This window comes from Protopterus annectens, chromosome 7.part1, assembly GCF_019279795.1.
Source record: "Protopterus annectens isolate FY-2018-M chromosome 7.part1, PAN1.0, whole genome shotgun sequence".
Lineage (NCBI taxonomy): Eukaryota > Metazoa > Chordata > Ceratodontiformes > Protopteridae > Protopterus > Protopterus annectens.
Genome location: NC_056740.1, coordinates 28918922 through 28942342, shown reverse-complemented (window position 1 = coordinate 28942342; position 23421 = coordinate 28918922). Strand labels below are relative to the sequence as shown.

Here is a 23421-nt window from a genome sequence, read left to right as displayed (position 1 = left end):
AAAGCAAACAAAGGCCTCCACCCTTTCCAGTCACGAAATTCACAACAGAAAGCAGCAACATTTTAATACAGACTATACAAACATTAAGTTTGTGAAACCACAAATCTCAGTATTATATAAGCAAGCTAGAAAATATACAATGACAGTTGTTAGTATGGCAAAGCATACCTTTTATGGTGAACTAATGGTGTATGAAAGAGACCTAAGGGTCCACACAAGTTACTGAAGTGCAGTTAAAATAAACCAAAAGTGTCACAGGAAACGCTTCAAAATCAAAGCAGTGGTAATACAGATCATTTAATGCACAGAGGACTTGACAAGAAATATCCTGGTAAAAACAAACAGTTAAGGAGCAGTGTACAGCTTGACTACACAACACCTATGCGCACTGGAGGGTGTCAGCTGTAATCAGGTATATGCTATTAAAAACTTTCTTGGTGTGGCTACAAGACATCAAGCGTTCATATTAAAGTGAGAGGGTGTACATAAGAAACAAAAATACAAATGCCAGTCTGCAGAGCTATGTTGCAACCTATGAATGCAAGATCTCACAGTCATCTGTTAAAGCACAATCTGTAATGGCCCACTTGTCACCATACTTATACACATGTTCAATATTTTATTTATTTTATTTTACATTTGTTGACCGGGCTAGTCTGGCTGGATACATGTCCATTTTCAGCAGAGGCCCGAGGAGAAAAGCTCCACTAATTACTAAGTACATTACATAAAAAATCATTACTTCTAAGAAATAGCAAAATTTGGAAGTCAAAAAGACCATCCAGAGGGAAGGATAATTTTAAAGAGAGACATATATACCAAATGCAGTTCATTACATTTTTGCATTACATATTTGCAATTACTTATTAGCAATTTTACATAAATTATGCATAGTTAGAATTAGAACAGTTAAAGGAGGGGAGGAAGAGACAAAAATAGATAAGAAATGAGTAAAAGAAAAGGTTAATCAGGTGCACTGCAGGAACAAAGCCAAAGGTTTAGGTAGAAAAGTTTAATTTTCTGTTTGAATAGAGGCAGGGATGTAGTCAAGGTTATGTCACTAGGTAAGAGATTCCAACTTCTACCTATAGTGTTAGTGAATAGAGAACCACCTGCTGTATTGTTTACCTTTATTGATTTTGTCATGATTTTACTAGAGGAGCGAAGTGAATTGAGATTGTTGTAAGGGATTAGAAGTTGAGAGATTATAGGGGTGTTGTCAGGAAGGTGTAGTATGTTGTGGGCTATAGTGAGTTGAGGGATTATTAGGTAGTTTTGAAATTAGCCAGCCAAGTTGTTTTAGGTTTGTACAATGGTGGGTCCTAAAGGGGTTACCAGTGGCGCTATGTTGTTATAACAGGTTGCAAGTTTATTAAGACTGATTTTCTTAAGGTTTGTATAAATGGGGGAAGCATATAGGAGAGTAGATAGGAGATGAGATTGTGCAATTTTGGTTCTAGTTGCTGGGGTTAGAAAAGGTTTGATGCGATATAGGGATCCAATTTTTTTGTTAATCTTGATGGTGTTGTTAATGTGCTGATCGAAGGAAAGATTATTGTCAATGGTTATCCCTAAGAGTTTAGTGGTAGGATCAGGTGAGATGATGGTGCCGTTATTTGAAGAAATGGTAAAGTTTAAAGGAGGGGAGCGAGTGGTGGGGGAGAAGAGGAGGAGTTTGGTTTTTTTGGCATTTAGTAGGAGAAACCGTCTAGAAAACCAAGTTTCTACTGTGTTAAAGGTCTTTTGGGTCAATGAGGTCAGTTCAGTAGAGGAAGGGGCTGTGCAGATGAGGGTAGAATCATCTGCATATTGTATGCAGGTAGCTTTTGGGATAGCAGTCTGAAGGTCGTTAATAAAGAGGGAGAACAGAAGTGGACCCAGAATGGAGCCCTGGGGAACTCCGATGGATATAGGCAAGAGAGATGAGATATGGTTTTCCCAAATTACTGCTGCTTGTCTGTTGCTAAGATAAGATTTAAACCAATTAGTGGCCAGTTTATCGCAAGAGAGAGATTCAAGAATGTGAATTAAGAGTGAGTGGTTGACCATGTCGAAAGCTTTAGAGAGGTCAATGAAAAGAGCGGAAGAGAGAGTGTTGTTGTTTCGATTTTTGTTGATAGTATCTACAAAAGATAGAAGGGCAGTGGTGGTGCTGTGGTGGGGTCTGAAACCATGCTGGCAGTTTGCTATTATGCTGTGAAGAGAGAGATAGCGTACAAGTTGTTGATGAATACATTTTTCCATGATCTTTGCTAGGGGTGAGAGAAGGGCAATTGGTCTAAAGTTGGAAAGGTCAAGGGAGTTTCCACCTTTATGCAGTGGGATAATATAGGATACTTTCCAGATATCAGGGATGGTTCCTTCTTGGATAGTTCTGTTGATCAGTAAGGATATAGGATATGCAATTTCTTTGGCAGCTTTCTGGAGGAACAGAGAAGGGAGCTTGTCAGCAGAAGGTGTACAGGGTTTCAGTTTGTGAATGAGTTTATAGATAAAAGAGGTAGATATAGGTTTTAGAGAGAAGTTAAAAGAGGAGGTGGTTATGTTAGTTGGTATATGAGAGTTGTTAGGGTTCATTTGTTTGGCTAATGATTGAATAGTTTCAGAGAAAAAAAGAGTTGAAGACATTAGCAGTCTGGAGTGGGGTATCTGGATCGGTATTTAGAGGGGAAGGAGTTTTAGCAGTCCCTGGGGAGAGAAGTCTATTTACTAAGGACTAGAACTGTTTGGAGTTGTTAATATGAGTTTCCTGAAGGTTACAGTAGAAGTTTTTCTTGTCAGAGATTATTGCTTTTTTTGCAAGATTTCTAAGCTGGCGGAAATTAACTAAATCAGGTTTTTGTCCATCACATCTCCATTTTGTCCATGCTTTGTTTCTAGCATGCATGAGTTTTTTAGTGTTGGAGGTCAGCCAATACAACTGCTGGACATACAAATCTATATCAAGTAGCCAAACAGCCACAGACAGCAAGTGATTTGCAACAAGGTCAGAATGAACAAGAAGCTGCAGGAGGGCATACTCATGTAACAGTCAAAAGTCTTTCCATGTTAAAAGTACATAATGTACACTGTGTGTCACACTAAGTGACTGCACACCAGGGTGCAGAAAGCTGTCAATCAAAAGGGGTTTCAGCATACTGAGACATTATGTATCACAGTACATTGCCAAGCTCAATGCATACACAACATACAGTATCAAACACATACTATGTTTGCATACTGATTATATGATATGCCATACAGTCATACAAAAATAAACCACTACCAGATCATCTGACATCATTAGTAGTGACACTGCTAGTGGTACAGAGTTGCACATATGACACAGCCAGACATACAAAGGACATCTAGGCCAAAATCTAGTGAGGAGGTGGCACAATATACATTATACAAGCGCTTGTACCCTTGAAGGAGTATAAACAGTAAATAATTAATTCAGACAGATAGATCAGACATGCCTTCCAATCAACTGTAGCAGTCTACAAGTATAAATGAACTCAGTATGCAGTCATAGAAAGCACTGAGGCGAGGACAAATATGTACATGAAGTGACCAAAACGGATCTACAGTGAAACTATAACCTACCAAATGAAATGTGTAGACCCATGCTGCACATGCATGGTTTTCAGTACCATCTGGAAAGGGAACTGTAGAAAGGCAGTCCTGCTGTTGCAATGTCTGAACTGCATGCCAATGCGTATGTGATGGTATGCATCCTTTAAGTCTAACTTTACCATGAAAGTTCTTAAAGGAGCAGAGTCATAAGGGACTGGAGTGATAACATTTTGAACTTTGGAATCTTGGCAAAAAGATTTAAAAAGGAAAGGTTACCACAGGCCTCCAAGTTCCTTCATTCTATAGTACCAGAAAAATTGCTGAATAAAAGCCTGTGCCCATCTGCACTAAAGGCACTGGTTCTACTACTTCTTGAGAAAAAAAAATAAGTTATGTACTCACCATAGCGTTCCATCTGAGTAGTTCTACTTCATTTGTCTTCAACTTGTTGTACCAGATCCGTATCGGATCCAAGCCAGCAATTTCACTAGCATCTGCTCAGAGTTCCAAGCTCCTCCCCTTACCCATAATACACCACCACTACCTTCTATCACCCAGATTGAGTTTGCTGCAACTTACACTGACAACCCAACCTCAAAAACACCTTACACACGTAAAACCAGCTAAAAAGCTGTACATATGGTAAGGCCAGAGGGAAGGAGGGAGGGATGGTTGAAGACATATGAAGTAGAACTACTCAGATGGAACATTATGGTGAGTACATAACTTCTTTATCTGAAGTAGTTTACTTCATTTGATCTTCAACATGTGGGACAGATTCCCGAGCTACTAAAAAACCTGGGTGGCCCTCAAGGAAGGGCATTCCGGAGCACCGTAGAACCAAAGGATGCTCTCCTTCTAGACATCAAATCAAATTTGTAGTGAGAAATAAAGATACGAGGACCAAGCAGCCGCAGAACAAAGATCATCCAGCGAGACTCTCGACCAAAAGGCAGCAGAAGTAGTCATGCACCTAGTCACCTGAGCTTTCTCCTGACCCGGAGGAGACAAACCTTTATCCTTATAGATCTGAAGGGTACACATGGAGATCCACCTAGCAATGGTGACCTTGGAGATAGGTTTACCCAAAAAAGGTTTAGAGAAAGAGGCAAACAATTGATCAGATTTGTGAAAGGTTCAAATCCTGTGTAAATAGAATCGTAATGGTCTATGAACATCCAACAAGTGAAGTCTGTATTCCATTTTGTTAGCAAAATTTGGAAAGAAAACAGGTAAATTGATGGCTTGATTAATGTTAACCTGTGATGGTACTTTTGGAAGAAAGGAAGGATTGGTACAAAGGGAAACCCTGTCCTTATGGAAAATCATGTATGGAACTTTAACAAGACCACGGCTTGCAGTTCTGAAACCCTCTTAGCAGAGGTGATGGAAAACAGCGTTTCTAGTGGCTAAGACAAAAACTTAAGATCTGTGGTTGCTGCAGGTTTAAATGGCAGAGCGACCAATGCCTGAAGAACCATAGTAAGGTCCCAAGGGGGAATAGGATCTTTGACCGGAGGACGTAATAGAAAGGTACCTTTAATAAAAGCTTTACACAGTCTGGAAAAGGCTAGAGAAGCAGAATTTTTGTCCACATGAAAATGAGAGATGGCAGCTAGTTGAACCTTGATTGTAGAAGAGCTAGCTCCTTGTTGAAAAATATTTGCTAGAAAATCGAAAATAGCTGTAACAGGAGCCATAAAAGGGTCTAAATTCCTTTGAAAAGCCCAAAAGGAAAAACGTTTCCATTTGCTATGATAAACCTTCCTGGTAGAGGATTTATGAGCTGTCACCAGAATAGATCTGACTGAAGAAGACAATCCAGGAGTCCTGGCAATTAAGGGAACTAGAGCAGCCAAGCCATGAGCTTCAAACTGTCCAGACTCGGATGAGGAACCCTCGAGGGGTGTGAAATGTGATCCTGAATGGAATCCAAGGTGGAGCCAGAAGATGAGACCAAAGGAAGGGAAACAATACCTGGTGGGGCCAAAACGGGGCAATGAGGATCACTTTGCTCCCCAGTTGGCAAACTTTCTGTAGAAACTTCGGAATAAGGGGTACAGGAGAATAAGCATACAGAAGACTGGGAGGCCAAGCATGGACTAGAGCATCTCTGGGGGACTCTCCCGGCTGGGGGTTCAGAGCGAAGAACTCGCTGCACTTCGAGTTGGAAGGAGATGTGAAGAGATTGAAGCAAGGCTGACCCCACTCCAGAAAGATCTGCTCCACTATTTTAGGATTCGGAGACCACTCATAAGGCATCAGTAAAGTCTGACTAAATCTGTCTGCTAGAATGTTGGACCGTCCCAGATGTGCACTGCTGTCAGAAAGTGACCGGTGGAGATGGCCAATTCCCAAACTCTCATAGCCTCGCAACAAAGGGGGTAAGATCTGGTCCCTCCCTGTTTGTTGACATACCAGACCACTGACATGTTGTCTGATTGAACTGCAATGGTTCCCAGAGGATGAAAGTCATGAAGGGCCTGCAACGTCAGAAGGACCGCCCTTATCCCCAGAACGTTTATATGCAAACTGGTCTCGATAGGGGACCACAGGCCTTGGACTGTCCTGCCAGAACAATGCCCCCCACCCAATTTGGGAGGCATCCATGGTCACTGTGGCTTGGACAGGGGCTGGAACAAAAGGTAGTCCCCTCCAGGATTTCCGGAGAATGCATCCACCAAAAAAGGGATGACCTACAGACTCAAATGAGGTGTACTGGATGCGACAACGGAAGATCCAACAAAGACCATTGTACCGCTAGAGTCCACTGTAGTACTCGCATGTGTAATTGGGCACACGGAAGAAGCATTATGGTCCCTGCCATAGAACCTAGGGCCGTCAAAACCAATTCTGCCGAGGGAAGGCAAGAACGGTAGATGAAGGCAACATGCATACTTAGGTTTCAAACTCTCTCCGTGGTCAGGAAGATTTTTGTCTGTAGTGTGTCTATCCATGCCCCTATGTAGTCTATCACCTGAACAGGATTCAGGAGAGATTTGGAAGCGTTGATTGTAATCTCTAAGAGGAGTTGAAGCTTTAGGAAATACTCTCTGGTCCAGTAAAGTAGATGCTTGGTGGGAGCAGTAAGGAGCCAATCATCCAGGTAAGGGTAGACCTGAATCCCCTGAAGCCTCAGGTGAGCCGCTACTACTGCCATCACTTTGAACACACTGGGGGCTGTGGTGAGACCAAAGGGTAGGGCTCGAAACTGGTAATGATAGATTCCAAGCCGGAAGTCAATGAACCTCCTGGAGCTTGTGTGCATCTTTATGTGATAGTAGGCATCCTGGAGGTCGAACAATCACATCTAGTCACTCTCTTGCAGGTACGGCATGATGGATTGTAAGGTGATCATTCGGAACTTTTTTTGACAACTGACAGGTTCAGGGGTAGATATGTCCATAATGGGCCTCAAGTCCCCTGTTTTTTTTTGGCACCAAAAAGAACCTGGAGTAGATGCCCGATCCGAACTGATATGGGGGGACAGGTTCGATGGCTTGTTTTTCTCTAGCAGCTTGGAAATTTTCAGTGCTGCTGCCTCCCTTTGCACGGGCTGTACGTCCAGGAGGTGTTTGGGAGGAACCACAAATGGGATTGAGCATCCTCTGGAAATTATCTGAAGCACCCAGCGGTCTGATGTTACGAACTCCCATGCCACCAGGTGCAATGACAAGTGACCCCAGACTGCCTCTAGAGTAGAGCCGACGGGCAACTCCTCAGGGTTGCTACGCAGGCCTGCCCGAGAATGGTTCTAAATATCCAAAATTCCTCGGACCCCCTCAGCCTCCATGCCAGCATCTATCCTGTTCCCCTCTGCCTCTAGGGGAAGAAGAGCCCAGAGTGTCCCGGTAATACTGAGACTTCCAGAACCACATCTTCTTTTCCCCTTGCTGATTCCAGGAAAAAAAGATATTTGAGGGTTCGAGAAGCGGATTCGGATGGCAGACGGTGTCTTCCCATCTTTCTCACTCTGGACCAAGGTGTTTCGGATGGTCTTACCAAAAAGGATAGAGCCGTCATAAGGGGCGTAGGCAAAAGATGTCTTGAAGGGTTACGTGAACTGACAATCTCAGCCAGGCATTGTGCCTCATGGACATGCTGGATCCAGCTGCCCTAGCCACTCCTTTAGTAACATGTGAGAGGGGCTGCATGGACATGTTGGAAACTGCTGTCAAAGTGGCCATCCTTGTGGAAAATGTGTCTCTGTCCTCCTGCGACATGGACTTTGGGGGAGACTCATCCAGTTCCTTTACCAGGTCGCTCTGTAGTCTAGTAACGTGGGCCAAGTAGTTCAGCGCCCTGATGGAAAAGGTCGCTGACACATAAACCCGCTTCCCTAACTGGTCCATCATCCTAGACTCTAGGTCAGGGGGATGAACGGAGGAACTCTCCTGGGCTAGTTCCTTTTTGTTGACTGCTGCTACCACCAAAGCATCTATAGGGGACCCTTTTGATCCATGCTGGTCTGTCGGGGGGGGGGGGGGGCTCAATTTTGTCTGGGCATTTTGAGATTGGTTCCATGGTGTCCAGCTCCTTCCAAGCCCGTGAGGTGACCAAGTCCACCAGATCATCTGCAGGAGGGGACACCCAGGAAGCAGATGGGCCTGTGCCAACAAAAGCCTCCAGGAACACTGATTTGTCTGAGGAAGGTTTTGGGGCGGACCAACCTCCCCACTGGCATAGGATTTCCATTACGTCTTCTTGGGAGGTGATCTGGGGTATCTATCGAGGAGATAGTCAGGGGGTCGGCACCGGGAGTACCTAAGGCCATCCTCGGATCCATGTACTCCAAACCCAGAGGTTGGATCGGAGAAGGAGAAATTGGAGTGAAGAAAGGAAGTGAGCCCCCCCTCCATAGGGAGAGGGGGCTGGCAAGACTCCCATCTGTATGTGTGTGCAAATCAACCTCCACATCACTTTATCCATGTCGACTTCAGAAAGGCTGTGGGTAGGCCGCAATGAGGCCACGGACTCAGACCTAGTGGATCGAGGAACAGAGGCCCTAGATGGTGGTCGTGGCTCCTCCGGCACCAGGGAAAATCTGGGAGATCAGAGCAGAGGGGAGTCACGGTCTCTAGACCGACTCTTGGCAGGAGTTTTCTCTGCATTTCCTGCGCTGCGCTTCCACAGCCTTAGAAGTGGGAAAGTGAGTCCCAGCCTGGGAGGAGGAGAAGGAAGGACAAGAGAGGAAAGAGAGGTGGCCACAGCAACCTCTGTGACCGAAGCAGTAGAGGAGGCGGCCACCTCCGTAGTATGTAGAAGGTCTTTCAAGGCTAACTTGGCCCGTCTATCTTTAATGGCACGCTGGTTGAAACCCATGCAAATAGCACAATCAAGTACTCAAATGGGCTACACCCAAACACATCACACAGAGAGTGTGGCCATCAGCAGGTGAAAATTTGTGGCCACACTCAATGCACCTCTTAAAGACTGGCTTAGGATAAGCCATGTCCCAACTCAAGATTTTTATAGAAATCTCAAACAATACAGAAACAACAACTAGTTCTCTAAACGCAGGCAAGAGAGAGACAAAAACTAGTTCTCTAAACACTCCCACTCACCACACTCTCAGAAAGCACACAGAATGCTGGGGGGGAGGGAAAGAGAACTATGCACTAAACTAACTACCTACCTAAAACTACACAAAAAGCCTAAAACTCGATGCACCTGCGAGGGAAGGAAGAGAAGGAACTTACACTAACAAGACTACACTCAAAAAACACTAAAATACCAAAATAACCCAACTCACAGACTCCGAGTTCAGAATCACGATGCTTATGGCTAGCCGCGGCAAACAAGATCTGGGGGATGGAAGGTAGTGGTGGTGGTGTTTTATGGGTAAGGGGAGAAGCTTGGAGCAGATGTTAGTGAGATTGCTGGCTCGGATCTGGTACCCACAAGGTTGAAGATGAAATGAAGTGAACTTCTTCAGATCAAAAGTTATGTACTCACCATAATGATAGATCAGTGTTGTCAATCTCCAACTGGTTCAAACTGTAGGACTTTTGATCAGACTCTGATCCAAGACAGGTCAATTTAAAATCCTTCAGCTGTTTTGGCCCTGCCTTCCTAACACAACTCTCCATTCCTTCATCAACTCTCCCAAAAGAGTTTGTCCCACAAGTCAAAATATGATAAAACATTTTCAACTAAGCCACACATTTCCCACAAAAGCAAGGAAACTATCCAGGGGAAAAGAGAGAATCTAGTAGAGATGAATGAAGATTCTCCACTGTCCAGTCATAACAGAGGGGAACACTCCCCAAACCAGCAGCAAGGTTGGGAGCAGGAGGTTGGGGAAGCTGAATCAAATGGAGACAGACAACATGATCTATCATTATGGTGAGTGCAGAAACTTTCATATTGACGGTTATCTGCTCCATCTGGATTCAAACCGTGGGACAGAGTCCCCAGCCACGACAATTCTTTCGGAAGAACTAAGGAAGGATATTCCACAACACAGCAGAATGAAATGAAGCCCTAGACCTGGACTGAATGTCTAGCTTATAATGTGACACAAAGGTGTGGTGGAACAAGCCAAGCAGCAGCAAGAATATTATCCATAGGTGCTCTATACAGAAAAGCTGTAGAAGTAGCTACAGCCTTAGCTGAATGACCTTTAGGGTTGTGTACAACAGTCTTGCCTTTCAAAGAATACAATCTAACAGCCACTTGGACACAGAAAAGCCCAGCCTGAATTATGAAATGGAGGCAACTGGCTAGATTTCCTGAAAGACTTGGTACAGTCAAGATAAAATCTCAATTGTCTATACACATGTAAATAATGCAAAGGATATTAGTCTTTGTTGAAAGCTACCTTAGGCAAAAAGAAAGGGTTTGTAAGAAGAGAAACCCTGTCCTTATGGAACATTAAGTAAGGGGGGAATCAAATTCTTGCAACTGAGAAACCCCTTTTGGCAGAGTTGATCACGACCAAACACAATTTTTTCCAGGATAACAGCTTCAAATCTGAGGAGGCTAAAGGTTCAAAAGGAGGACAAGCTAGAAAGTACAGTTGTGTACACTTAACATAAATGTAGATGTTAGAGTGTATTCACTGTTGCAGTCATCACATTTGGATCATCTGCCTGCAGGTAGCCCTCAGCTGGCCTGAATACCAGAGTCCTGGATTCCTGCGTCGGATGCTGTCACTTCATGACGTCACGTCATCAGGGGGTATAAAACATGTAGCCGATGCCATTGCATCAGTTTTTCTTGCCCCGGATGTCAGGTGCCCCCCACAATGGGAAGTAATAATATGTTACGGTACACCTCCATCAAAAAGCAAATACACCAGAAAAAATAAATATACCAAACAAGAAGGAAAGGTAGAGCCAAGAGAAGTCAGGGGGCTGGAGGCAGGGTAACTAGGACTGCAACAGCGAATACACTCTAACATCTACATTTATGGTAAGTGTAGACAACTGTACGATGTTGTGTTTCACTGTTGCAGTCATCACATTTGGGTTGATTCCCAAAGCTAAGTAAGGGAGAACGAAGTTAGAGAGTATTAGGGCCAGCTATTAAGCCCTGCAAGACTGCAGTGGCAAAACAGACTCTGGATTTGGAAAAAAAGAGGCATGTGGTAATGCTTGGTGAAAGTATGTACAGAGCTCCAGGTAGCAGCTGCTAGGATGTCCCTGGTAGGAAATCCTCTGAGAAGGCTGCAGAGGTAGATGCAGCCCTGGTGGAATGCGATCTTATCCCCTTTGGGGTAGTTTTTCCATGGTTTTGTAGCAGAAATGAATGTAATGGGCTATCCATTTGGAAATGGTTTGCTTTGAAATGGCCTTCCCCTCTGCCCCTGCAGCAAAGTCAACTAGCAGCTGTTCAGTTTTTCCGAGAGGCTTAGTCCTGTCCAAATAAAATCTAAGTTGTCTGTGCACATCCAGAGAGTGCAGTATTCATTCTCCTTTGTTTTCGGGATTAGGGAAGAAAGTAGGCAAGTGAATGGACTGATTTAGGGAAACACCAGACACCACCTTGGGTATAAAGGAAGGACTGGCCCTGAGGGAAACCCTGTCTGCATGGAAGATAATGAAAGGTTCCACTGCCATGAGGGCCTGTAATTCAGACACTCTTCTTGCTGAAGTGATGGCTAGAAGGAATGCCGTTTTCCAAGAAAGAAATGTCAACTCTACTGTTGCAGCTGCCTCAAAGGGAGGGAGAGTGAGCTTTTCCAGTACAAAGTTGAGGTCCCAGGCTAGAGTAGGGGCCCTACTGGGGGGGGGGGGTCTTACATTTCTGGCCCCTCTAAGGAACTGATTTAGCAGAGGGTGCTAGAAGATGGGTGGCTCAGTATTATAATAAGCTGAAATGGCAGAGGCATGAATTTTAATTGACGAAAAGGATAGGCCCTTGTGGAGCATTTCTGTTAAGTACTGAAGAATATGAGGTAAGCTGGGCACCGTTGTGCCCATCCCCAGAGTCTGGCTCCAGGAACAGTATCTTTTCCACTTTTCAGCATAGGATTTTCTAGTACTAGGCCTCCTTGCCTCCAGAATGACATCTGGCACCTGTTTACTGAGGGATGCTATTAGAGAGCTCAAGGAATTAGCCAGACTGCAAGATTCATGGTTTGAAGCTGAGGGTGCAGAATCTGGCCCGCCTGCTGGGACAGTAGGGAAGGGGTCTGAGGCAGGTGCCATGGTTCCAGCAGTGTCATACTGCACAAGAGAGGATACCAGTGCTGAGCGTGGCCAGTCTGGTGCAATCAGTATTGTCCTTGGCTTGTCCTATTTGATCGTTAGCAGAACCTTCGAGAGGAGAGGCAGAGGGGAAAGGCATAAACTGAGAGGCTTTCCCAGGTAAAGGACAGGGCATCCACTTTCCAAGCTTGACTGTGGGGAGTCCTTGTACAGAATTTGTCCAATTGGTAGTTCTGAGGGGAGGCAAACAGGTCTACCTCTGGAGTCCCCCATTTGTTCCTCAAGAGGTTGAATATTTTTGGTTCCAGTCTCCATTCGTGTGTATCCATGAGATTTCTGCTTAGGTCGTCTGCCAGTGAATTTAGCTTGCCTGGCAGGAACTGAGCTTGTAGGTGCACTTGGTAGCTCAAGGTTGTGTTCCACAGAGCCATAGCTAGTCTGCAGAGAGGGTACGAGTAGGTTCCCCCCTGCTTGTTTATGTACCACATAACTGTGGTGTTGTCTGTCTTTACCAATAGATGTCCTGAAAGAATGTGGTCTTTGAAGGCTGTCAGGGAATTCTCTACAGCTAACATTTCTTTTTGGTTGATATGCAGGTGCATCCGTTTCGGGTTCCATTTGCCCTGAATGCACTGCCCTGCTAAGTGAGCCCCACATTCATAGTCTGATCCGTCTGTTAGGGTTTGGGCGGCAGGGGGTAGAGTGAAAGGGAGCCCTTTGTTGTGGTAGCAGGCCTCTGCCCACCAAAGGAACTGTTTATACAAGGAATGATAGGAATCACTGATACCAGGTCCTGAGAATGCTGATACCATAGGCTTTTTAGATACCACTGTAGTTTCTTCATATGCAGTCTTGCATATGGAATTAGTAGAATGCAAGAGGCCATGAACCCCAGCACTTGCAGGATTTTCCTTGCAGATAGCTGGGGTTTTGTGGCCAATAGTTTGAAGCAGGTTGTCAAATGAACTTGTTTCTCCGGAGTGAGGAAAGCCATCTGGGAAATTGTGTTCAAGCTTGATCCCGAGAATACAATCTGTTGGCAGGGTACTAGCTGAGATTTCTTTTCGTTTATAGTGTACCCCAGAGAGGTTAGAAGTTTCTTTACAAATGCCAGATGTTGTAATAGCAAATCCTGGCTTTCTGCCTGAATCAGACAATCGTCCAAGTATATTTGAATATTTCTCTGCCTGCAAAATGCAATGGCTGGAGCTAGACACTTTACGAATATCCTGGGCGCAGTAGATAAGCCAAAGGGAAGTGTAGAGAGCTGATAGTGCATGGAGCCCGTTTCCTGCAACATTCCCTTATTGGAATGTGCAGGTAAGCTTCCTTTAAGTCTAAAGTTGACAACCAGGCATCTTTGCCTAGCAACAGAAGAAGCTGTTGAAGTGTTAGCATTTTGAATTTTCGGATTACCAGAAAGGTGTTTAGAATAGAGAGATCAAAGATAGGACGCCAGCAGCTGTCTTTTCTCCAGGAAAAGTCTTGAATTAAAAACCTTGTCCCCTTTGTTCTGCTGGGACAGGTTGAACAGCCCGGATACTTAGAAGACAGAGAACCTGCTCTGTTGGGCCTCCACCCACTGATTTGGGGGTAGGTCTGGCCAACCGTTTGGGGTTGATAGGGAGTGGAAGTGGAATCTGTATCCTTGGGAAAATATATTCAAAACCCATTTGTCCTGGGTAATGAGTTCCCAGTTTTTTGCATGCAAGGCGAGGTTTCCGCCTAAGGGAGCAGGCAGTTGAGCAGGACTTGGGAGGACTAAGATTAAGCCATTGTGTCATTTTTCCATGCGGGGGGTGGCTTACTGCTCCCTGCTTTGGAAGTGAGAGCCCCCCCACTGCTTAGACCTGTGCACAGTCTGAGACTTGTTACCTAGGTGGTCTGCTGTTCCTGGCTTTGGACTGAGAGGGCCTGGAAGAGACTGGAAAGGACCAGTTTTTGAAGGCCAATGTCTACTAAGCCCCTTACCCCAACACTTGCATGACTTGCAAGGACTCTGGGATGGGATTCAAGAAGGGAGGATGAAAGATATTGATGCTTCTGACAAAATCCATAATGTTGGGCATTAATCAAATGCAATGAATATCTTGACAGCACTCAACATAAAATGGTAAGGGATGTATGTAAATTTTTTTTAGCAGTGGCTGCCTCTTGTTCCCCTGTACTCATTCCCATACTACTAGATGGAAACTGCATGCAGGCTGAGCAAAACTGTTTTTCTTACAATATCAATATTACAACACCATATCGCTCTCACTAAAAATACTTATATTATAGACTGCTGACCCCCCCACCCCCACATTAGTTCTCTGGTATATGCGATGCCCACAGTCATCCACATAGTCTAACCAGACGAACGAGTTAAACTCCGTGCTCAACTTCACCATGAAGCTTCTGCCCCACCCAAAGGAAGTCTTTCTTGCCAACTTTAACTTCAAGGTAGGTAACAGACCAGTCATTACATCCCCTACGCATGGCGGCTGTTAGACGTAAAACCATTCTCACACATCCCCATGCCTATGCTCCAGCTGTCACTGCTAGCTACACAGTGTTATAAACAGGAAATCTCACCTGAAACACTACAAAACATTTGATTTAGTCTGAAACAAACGACAAAATCCCCGACATACCAACCAACTTTCAGAAGGGGAGTCAAAGCTAAGAAAAAATGTGTGTCACACACAACGAGCGACATTCCATTAAATCCATCAGACTGTATGACTGAAAGTGTGTTTCACAGAGGGCATCAGCTTCCCCAACAACTCACCAATCATAGTATCAGAGTACGACGGAGCAGAAGTATTTTAGTTATACAGGCATCCACATAAGACAGCGACAGGATGGGGTGAATTCTATCAGTGTAATACCTCACAAAGCAAAGTGTTGTGGGGCCCACTAGGAAAGTCATTGCTGATGACACTGGGATGTACTTGCAAAGTTTGAACTTCTTTCCCATTGGCATATTGAATCTCTGGACCTAATTCCACTCTGCAGCACAGCCCAAGCCCAGACAAGGGGGATCAGAATGAAAAAGAACCGAAATTAAGACCTGAAGTGAGGCGGGACAAAATGAGCCTCAACTCACCGAGGGATTCCTAGTATTAAATTTACTGGCACAGCTATGTTGGGCAATACTGGGTACATTCTACCTAACCTTTACAGTTGTGATCGTAGGCCATTCTGAGCTGTACAGCACATCCTTAATTTAATTAATAGAAAGGTGGTGAATCATAAAATAAAATGTAATACTTACCAAGAAGAAAATAAGGCAGTTGTTGCTCCGAGATGAACGGGAACTCCTGGATCGGTATGGAGGTCCGTGAAATCTTTGACAGCGGAAATAAAAGAGAGGATCCAGTAGCAGGTAAAATGTCCAATTCTCCAATTCTTTGCAGAAAGAAAGGAAATACCTGCTGCTGGACCCTCTTTTTATTAGGGGGGAAACAAAAGAAATTTACATTGGGGTGGAGGTGTTAAGCAAGTGGTGGCTTGGATTGCAACAATCAGATTGGCTGCCACCACTTGCTTTATCAAAAAAGTACAGTTTTGTACCTACCATAAATGTAGATGTTCTGACAATTGGGGTATAGTTTGCCCCAGATGTCAGAAGACCCAAAAGACAAGTCCCAAAACAACCTGCACCAAAAACATGTACAATATATACAGTAATATATACAAAAATATAAGCATGTAAACTCACCTACACAACCACCCTGAAACACAGAGGGAAGGAGGAATCCTCGAACATCTACATTTATGGTAGGTACAAAACTGTACTATGTTCTTCGTCTTCCTTGCTGCAGTCCTGACGTAGAATCCCAAAGCAGAGGTAAGGGAGGCTGGCAAATTATAAAGTAGCAGGAGCTGACAACATGCCTTGTAAAACCGCTGTGGCAAAACCAGCTCTAGTCTTAGAGTATATAGGCAGGTGATAATGCCTAGAGAAAGTATGCACTGAACTCCAAGTAGCTGCTTCCAGAATATCCTTAGTTGCCACCCTTAGAAATGCTGTTGAAGTGGCAGTAGCCCTAGTGGAATGAGGCCTAATCCCAGCTGGAACCTCTTTGCCATGATGGGAATAACAAAATGCAATGCAAAAGCCAATCCACCTAGAAATAGAAATCTTTAGTCCTGCTCAAATAATAACGCAATTGCCTGTGTACATCTAAAGTGTGCAAAATCTTTTCCCCTTTATTTTGAGGATCTGCAATGAATAGTTTGGTTTAAAGCCACACTAGAAACCACCTTAGGCATAAAGGAAGGATTAGTAATGATACCCTGTCCTTATGGAAAATCAAAAGGGCTCTACTGCCATAAGGCCTGCAACTCAGACACCCTTCTTTGCAGAAATAGCCAACAGAAAAGCAGTCTTCCATGACAAATATTTCAATTCAGCAGTAGCTGCAGGCTCAAAAGGTTGTAGAGTAAGTTTTTCCAACACAAAATTGAGATCCCAAGCAGGAGTAGGAGCTCATTGGGGTCTTATATTCTTTGCCCTCAGAAACTGCTTGAACAAAGGATCACGAAAACAAAGGTGGGTCACAATCATAGTGAGCGAAATTGCTGCAGCATGAATCTTTATGGAAGAGAAAGACAAACCTTTGTCCAATAATTCAGTAAGATATTGAAGAGCCACACTCAAATTAGGCTCTGAAATCTCCAAAATCTCTTCCATTTTCTCGTACCTCTCCTAGTACTAGGCCTTCTAGCTTCCATAATCACATTTAAAACTTGTTGAGGAAGCTGAGACCTACCATGCTTCAACACAGAATATGCCAAGCTGTGAGATGAAGAGATTGAAGCTTGACATTGAGCAGATGACCGTCCTTCTGAGATAACAGATGAGGAATCAGAGGTAAAAGGCCATGGAGGCTTCTTACAAGACTCCTTGAGGCCAATCTGGAGCTATCAAAATCATCCTTGGCCTGTCCTGTCTGACCTTTAGTAATACCTTTGGAAGAAGAGGTAGAGGTGGAAAGGCATAGACATGAAGGTTTTTCCAACTGAAAGACAGAGCATCCACTTTCCAAGCTGTGTGATGAAACCCCTTTGTGCAATACTTTGGCAGCTGGTGGTTTAGTGGAGAAGCGAACAGATCTATGTCTGGAGTTCCCCATGACACTGTCAAGTTCTGAAATACATGAAGATCCAGTTTCCACGGGATCCATGATTTGTCTGCTTAATACATCTGCTAGGGAGTTCTGTGCTCCTGGCAGAAACCTTGCCTGAAGAGTCAGTTGCAGGCTTAACGCAGTCTCCCATAAAATCATTGCTTGCCTGCATAGAGGATAAGAATGTGTTCCCCCTTGCTTGTTGATGTACCACATGACAGTTGTGTTGTCTGTCAGAATCAACACCTGCCCTGGAAGAAGTAAATCAATGCAAACTGGACTGCTAACATCTCCTTCATGTTGATATGTAGATGCTGTAGTCTGGCAGGCCACTTGTCTTGTATCCACTTTCCATTTAGATGAGCTCCCCAAGCAGTGTCCGAGGCATCTGTCGTTAAAATCTGACTCGCCTCTGGCCGGGTCACAGAGAGTCCCTTGTTTAGGTGACATTCCTGAGCCCACCACAAGAATTCCTTTTGAAGGCAAGGTATTATTTGAATGACAGTGACCAAATCTTGGCAGTGCTGTGTCCATACATTTTTGAGATACCATTGCAGCTTCCTCATATGCAGTTTGGCATTGGGAAGCACCAGAACAGAAGATGCCATGAACCCTAATGCTTGAAGGACTGTCCTTGCAGTCAGCACGGACTGATGAGATAGTTGATGGAAGTAAAGTGACAGACTCTTTTGTTTGTCCGGGGTTAAAAAGGCCATCTGGGCTGCTGTATTCAGTCTCACACCCAGAAAGCACATGTCTTGAGAGGGTACTAGACTGGACTTTATTTCGTTCACAGAATACCCTAGGCATCTTAGCACTGCTATGACATATTCCAGATGCTGTAGAAGGTCTTCCTTTTCTTGAGCCAGAATCAGGCAGTCGTCCAAGTAAGGATAAATTTGAATGCCTTGAAGCCTGAAGTAAGCTATCACTGGAGCCAGAACCTTTGTGAATACTCTGTAGATAAGCCAAAGGGCAATGCAGAGAACTGATAATGAAAATCTCCAGTTATACTTTCTGCAACTTAGCCTTATGGGCACATGAAGGTAAGCTTCCTTGAGATCCAAAGTTACCATCCAGTGATCTTTGCCCAGCAGAGGTAACAGTTGCTGTAACGTCAACATCTTGAACTTGGGAATGTCCAGATAAATGTTGAGGATAGATAAATCCAAAATTGGTCTCCACGTGTTCCCCTCTTTGGTACTAAGAATAAAATCCTTTCTGACACAGGGACTGGCTGAATAGCCCCTATCTGGAGTAACTGAGAAACTTGCTTGTGAGCCTCTTTTCTTTGTGGAGGAGGAACATCTGGCATGCCTTTGAAAGGGGCATTGTGTGGAAATAAAATCTGTACCGTGATGAATGATATCCAGCACCCATCTGTCTTGAGTGATTAAATCCCAATTTTCTTTGAAAAGAGACAATCTTCCTCCCAAAGGAGCTGCCAGACGAGTCCACTGGCAGCTGAAAAGGCAGGTCATTGGTTCTGCTACGAAAGGACTGACCCCTGCCCTCACCAGAAGTGTGAGGAGGTGAACTCTCTGATCTTGGCCTTAAAGTACCTTGAGCCCTGCCCCTACCACGTCTAGACCTACCCCTAGACTGGGAACCATAAGCAGGATATGTCCACCCCTTAGCAGGCCAATTTCTACTAAACTTGGAGGCTGCACCTGCAAAAATCTTTAACAGTCTGCATAGACTTAGCTTTGTCCTCCATTTTCTTTAAAACTGCTTCCACAGGCGGTCCAAACAACACATCAGACTGTAAAGGAGCATCCAAAATCCTGGTCTTAACATGCTCAGCTAAATTCTGATCCTTCAACCATGCATGTCTGCGAAGAACAGAACTAGTAGCAGCCACCCTAGAGGAGGCCTGAACAGCATCAAAACCACACTGCAAAGAATGCTTACCCACTTGTTCAGACACATGAACCAAATCCAGCAATTCCAAAGCATCCACCTTAGATTTCGAGATAATTCTGATATTTCAGCATATGAAATTGACAATTCAACGCCCTCATGGCTAGAGTGGAAGAAGTATATACTTTCTTACCCCACCTATCCAAAGCCCTTGCCTCTTTATCAGAGGGTACAGGATTTTAACCACAGAAGCTTTAACACCTTTAGGCCCTGAGAAACAGTTTCTGGACTCTTAAACAAATACTTATGAGCTTGGGCACCCTATAATACCTATCAGGCTTAACAGGAGCAGGAGGCAAGGAATCAGGGTTCAGAGAAGCCTCTGCAAAACATCCTCCACCACATTCAACACAGGAGGAATAGCTAAGGGCCTATGCTGGGGCAAAACAAGAATTCCCTAAGCCTTTTTCTGGAGTCAGAGTAATCTTGGCCTTCCCATTTAAAGTGCTCCCTCATGGAGTGAAGAGTCTCTGAAAATGAAAAATCCTCAGGAGGAGAAGCTGAAGGAGTGGAATCATCCACATCAGAATCAGAATAAGTAGGAAACTCTTGCAAGTCTTCCACAGAAGACTCTGAAGCCTGTGAACACTGTTCAAAACTATCAAACTCCTGTTCCACCCTAGGCCTCTTATCAGGTGGGGCATAGAACCTCTAATCAGAGTAATCAAATCTTCTGCCATTTTAAGCATATGTTTCTTAGGCACAGAGCCGAAATGCTAGGAGAAGCCCCTACAGAAGCTGAACTTGGCCTTCCTCTAAAGAAGCTTTGGCAACAGAAGGAGGCCCTAACTACCTTGGGAAGAGAGGGAAGAACAGTTACCTGAGAAGCCCCCTCAGCCTGGCCTACCTCCTGAGAGGGCACATCCTGTAACAGTAAAGTATCTGCCTGAGACTCCATAGAGACTCCTGGCAAAACCTCTGGCTCCCCTGAGCCTTCTAAAGGACCGACTGCCGGTTCCTCACCCTAGACTTCACTGTTTTGTCCTTGCGCTTCTTAGATGAAGCCATCCCTTCCCAAACACTAACCTAGCACAATCAAGCCTCCTCTTAATAGTGCGCCATTAAATCTAGCACAAGGCGGCAACCAACAACGTCGTGCTCAGGCCCTAAACAAGGTATACACAATGTATGATAATCCCTATGTATCTGCTTCCCACAAGAAATACAGTTATTCACTTTTTCTGACATCCGGTTAAATACTGAGGCAAGAAAAACCAAAATGTTAACTCTGTATTCGGTCTGAAACTGAAAATCTCAGAACGCCAACCTGCACAAATTGCTTCTGCATCGTCATGCGATAGTACCCTGCTGCATGTACTGGCGTCAGTCGCGCCATGACCCAATTGTCAGGACTGCAGCAAGGGAAGACGAAGAACATCTTTTAAATCGGATTTTCAGCAAGAACTTTAATGTGACCATAATGTAAAAACACGCTGAATCGCAACTACACAAGCTAAATTACACATTCAGTTACAATTTCAATTTCAGCGGGTTTTACATTAAGGTGAACTACAAATCTGCAGAAAACTTTCTCTCGCTTGTGAAAGGCAGTCGGGGGTAACAGCTTGTAATTTGTATCTTCTCATGCCGCGCTCAGGTAAGCACACAGGCGCCATGAGAAGGTACTCGGGGTTAATGAGTTATGCCAAGCATGCCTTCTAAGTACAGACCCAGTGACAGCATCCCTGCAAGATGTTTAAGTAGTCCCATAATATGCTGCTGGTGCTTTAACATATGAAACTGGCAATTTAAAGCCCTAATGGCCAAAGGTGCAGAAGTGTATATTTTCTTACCCCATCTGTCTACCCCATCTGTCTAAGGCTCTAGAATCTCTATCAGAAGGGGTAGGATTTTTGGCAGCAGCAGCCTTAATGCCTTTTGGTCCTAGGGAAATGGTCTCTGGATCCACAGTAGGATTCTTGAAGAGGAACTTGTGAGAGTCAGGCACTCTAATACCAGTCAGGTTTTCTGGGAGCTGGAGGTAAAGTGTCTGGGGAAAGGCTATATTCCAAGAAAGTATCATCTACAATGTCCAGAACAGGAGGGATAGCTAAAGGTCTGTGTTGAGGAAGGAGTAAGAATTCCCCAAGCCTCTTTTTGGAGTCAGAGTAATCCTGGATTTCCCAGCAGAAATGCTCTGTAAGAGTGTGCAAGGTTTCACCAAAAGAAAAATCTTCTGGAGGGGAAGCAGATTGAATGGAATCCTCTGCATCAGAATCCTCATAGGTAGGATAAGGGCAAATCCTGGTAATCAGAAGGAACCAAAGAATCAGATTCCTGATCAGAAGAATCAGGAGGAAAATCAGTTCTAGGTCTTTTAGAGGGGGAAGGCTGGCTTCCCCTAATTAAGGTAATAAGGTCTTCAGCCATTCTAAGCATTTGTTTTTTAGGCATATGGACCTGAGCATGCAGTTTGGATGTCGGTTTTCTAGGCGTGGAGCGAGTTTTAGGCCTAGATGAAGAAGATGGTGTTGGTTTAACATCCAAATCTGTAGGCCTGAATACACCCTCAGAAGCCGGTGCCTGCACAGCGGCTCCGGACCCATCCAAGGAAGAGACATCCACAGGTTCCATAGTCAAAGAAGCATCTCGCGGCATACCCAGACTCCGAATAGGTCTCAGTAGAGGCCTGCGAATCTGAAGTACCGGTCTCAGGGGCTGCAAAAGAGCCTCACTGAGTACCGGTGGAGGCGACTAGCTTAACAGAAGTGTCATCGGCAGTTTTGGACGTATGTGGTCTGTCTTTACCTTTACGTTTTTTCGGAAGATCTGGAGTCAGATGGCTTAACGAAGCCATTTCGGAGTACTGATACAGAGTACCAAGATAATTTGCTGCAAAGATAGCCGTACAACTAATAGTTCGGGGATTGAACAAGGCACAAAACTGACAGCGAGGGATGTCGTGGTCTGGGCCTAAGCAAGGAATGCAGTACGAATGAAAATCTTTATGAGGTATTTGCTTTCCACAGGTAAGACAATTGTTAACTTTAACTGACATCGGTTGGAGCAAGAAAAAAGATCCCCAACGGGGTACGTATCTTTTTTTGAAGACTTCAGTTATGCAACTCAAAAAAGAAAATTTCAGGAGTCTGCCAACTGGCACTTGTGAACTGCTTCTGCTTCGGGCACCGCACAGCAAGAAAGACTGATGTAATTGCGTCGGCTGCATGTTTTCTACCCCTGATGACCTGACAAGATAATCCAAATGTGATGACTGCAACAGTGAAACACTAAGAACATCTTGAAGAACAAAAAGCAGATTCCAGGAAAGGATTGGATGCCATACTGGACGGCAAAGAAAAGTACCTTTAAGAAAAGCTTTGGAAATCTTACCGTCTCTGTGGATAAAAAAGTTGGAAATGGCCACTAACTATACTTTGCTACTAGAACAGTTGCAACCTGAGCTGAACAAGTCAACCAGAAAATTAAACACAGACTCCGAGAGAGCAGAAATGGGGTCCAGTCCCTGAGCCTCCATCCACAAAACAAATCTCTTCCACTTGCTAGTACACACATTTTAGTGGTTTCTTTCTGAGAACAGGACTATACATTAACAACCGCCTACTGCGAAAGCTTGGGATTCCTGTCCATCAAGGGACCTGGAGGAACCATCCTGTCAAACTGCGGGACTGAAGACTGGGGGAGGCAGGGGGAATCCAGAGAATCCAGATAAGATACGAGATTTGAAATGGGATCCAACACCCAAGGAGTTATTTCAGAAGAGGCCAAAGAAGGGAAACCACACCTGGAGAGGCCAAAAGGGAGTGATGGAGATCAGTAAAGTTCTGTAAAGGTGGGATGCTTTCTGTAAAAACTTTATGCTTATCCCCCACTTCCCCTGATAGTAAAGGAGAAGCGGGGGACACGCAAATGTTAGAGCATCCCCTGGGTGCATGTCCTAGAGGGGGAACAATGGCATAATATCAGTCACACTTGGTGTTGGACAGGGATGCAAACAGACTGTAACACAGAGTGCCCCAGCACTGAAAAATCCAAGCTGCCACTGTTGGATTTAGGGACTACCTGTAAGGCAATACAATGTTCCTACTGATGCTGTCGGCCAAAATGTTGGACTTCGCTGGGATGTGTGTTGCCATCAGAAACCACTGAGAGGATAATGCCCACTGCCAAATCTTCATGGCCTCCTGACACAGACGATAAGAACAGGATTCCCCCATTTG

At 44.5% G+C, this 23421-nt stretch overlaps 1 protein-coding gene across 1 annotated transcript in view; it reads right to left on the bottom strand.

Annotated features, from left to right (window-relative positions):
- Nucleotides 1-23421, bottom strand: part of RUVBL1 (RuvB like AAA ATPase 1) — an 876627-nt gene that overhangs the window by 646233 nt on the left and 206973 nt on the right. The gene's annotated exons all lie outside the window — the stretch shown is intronic.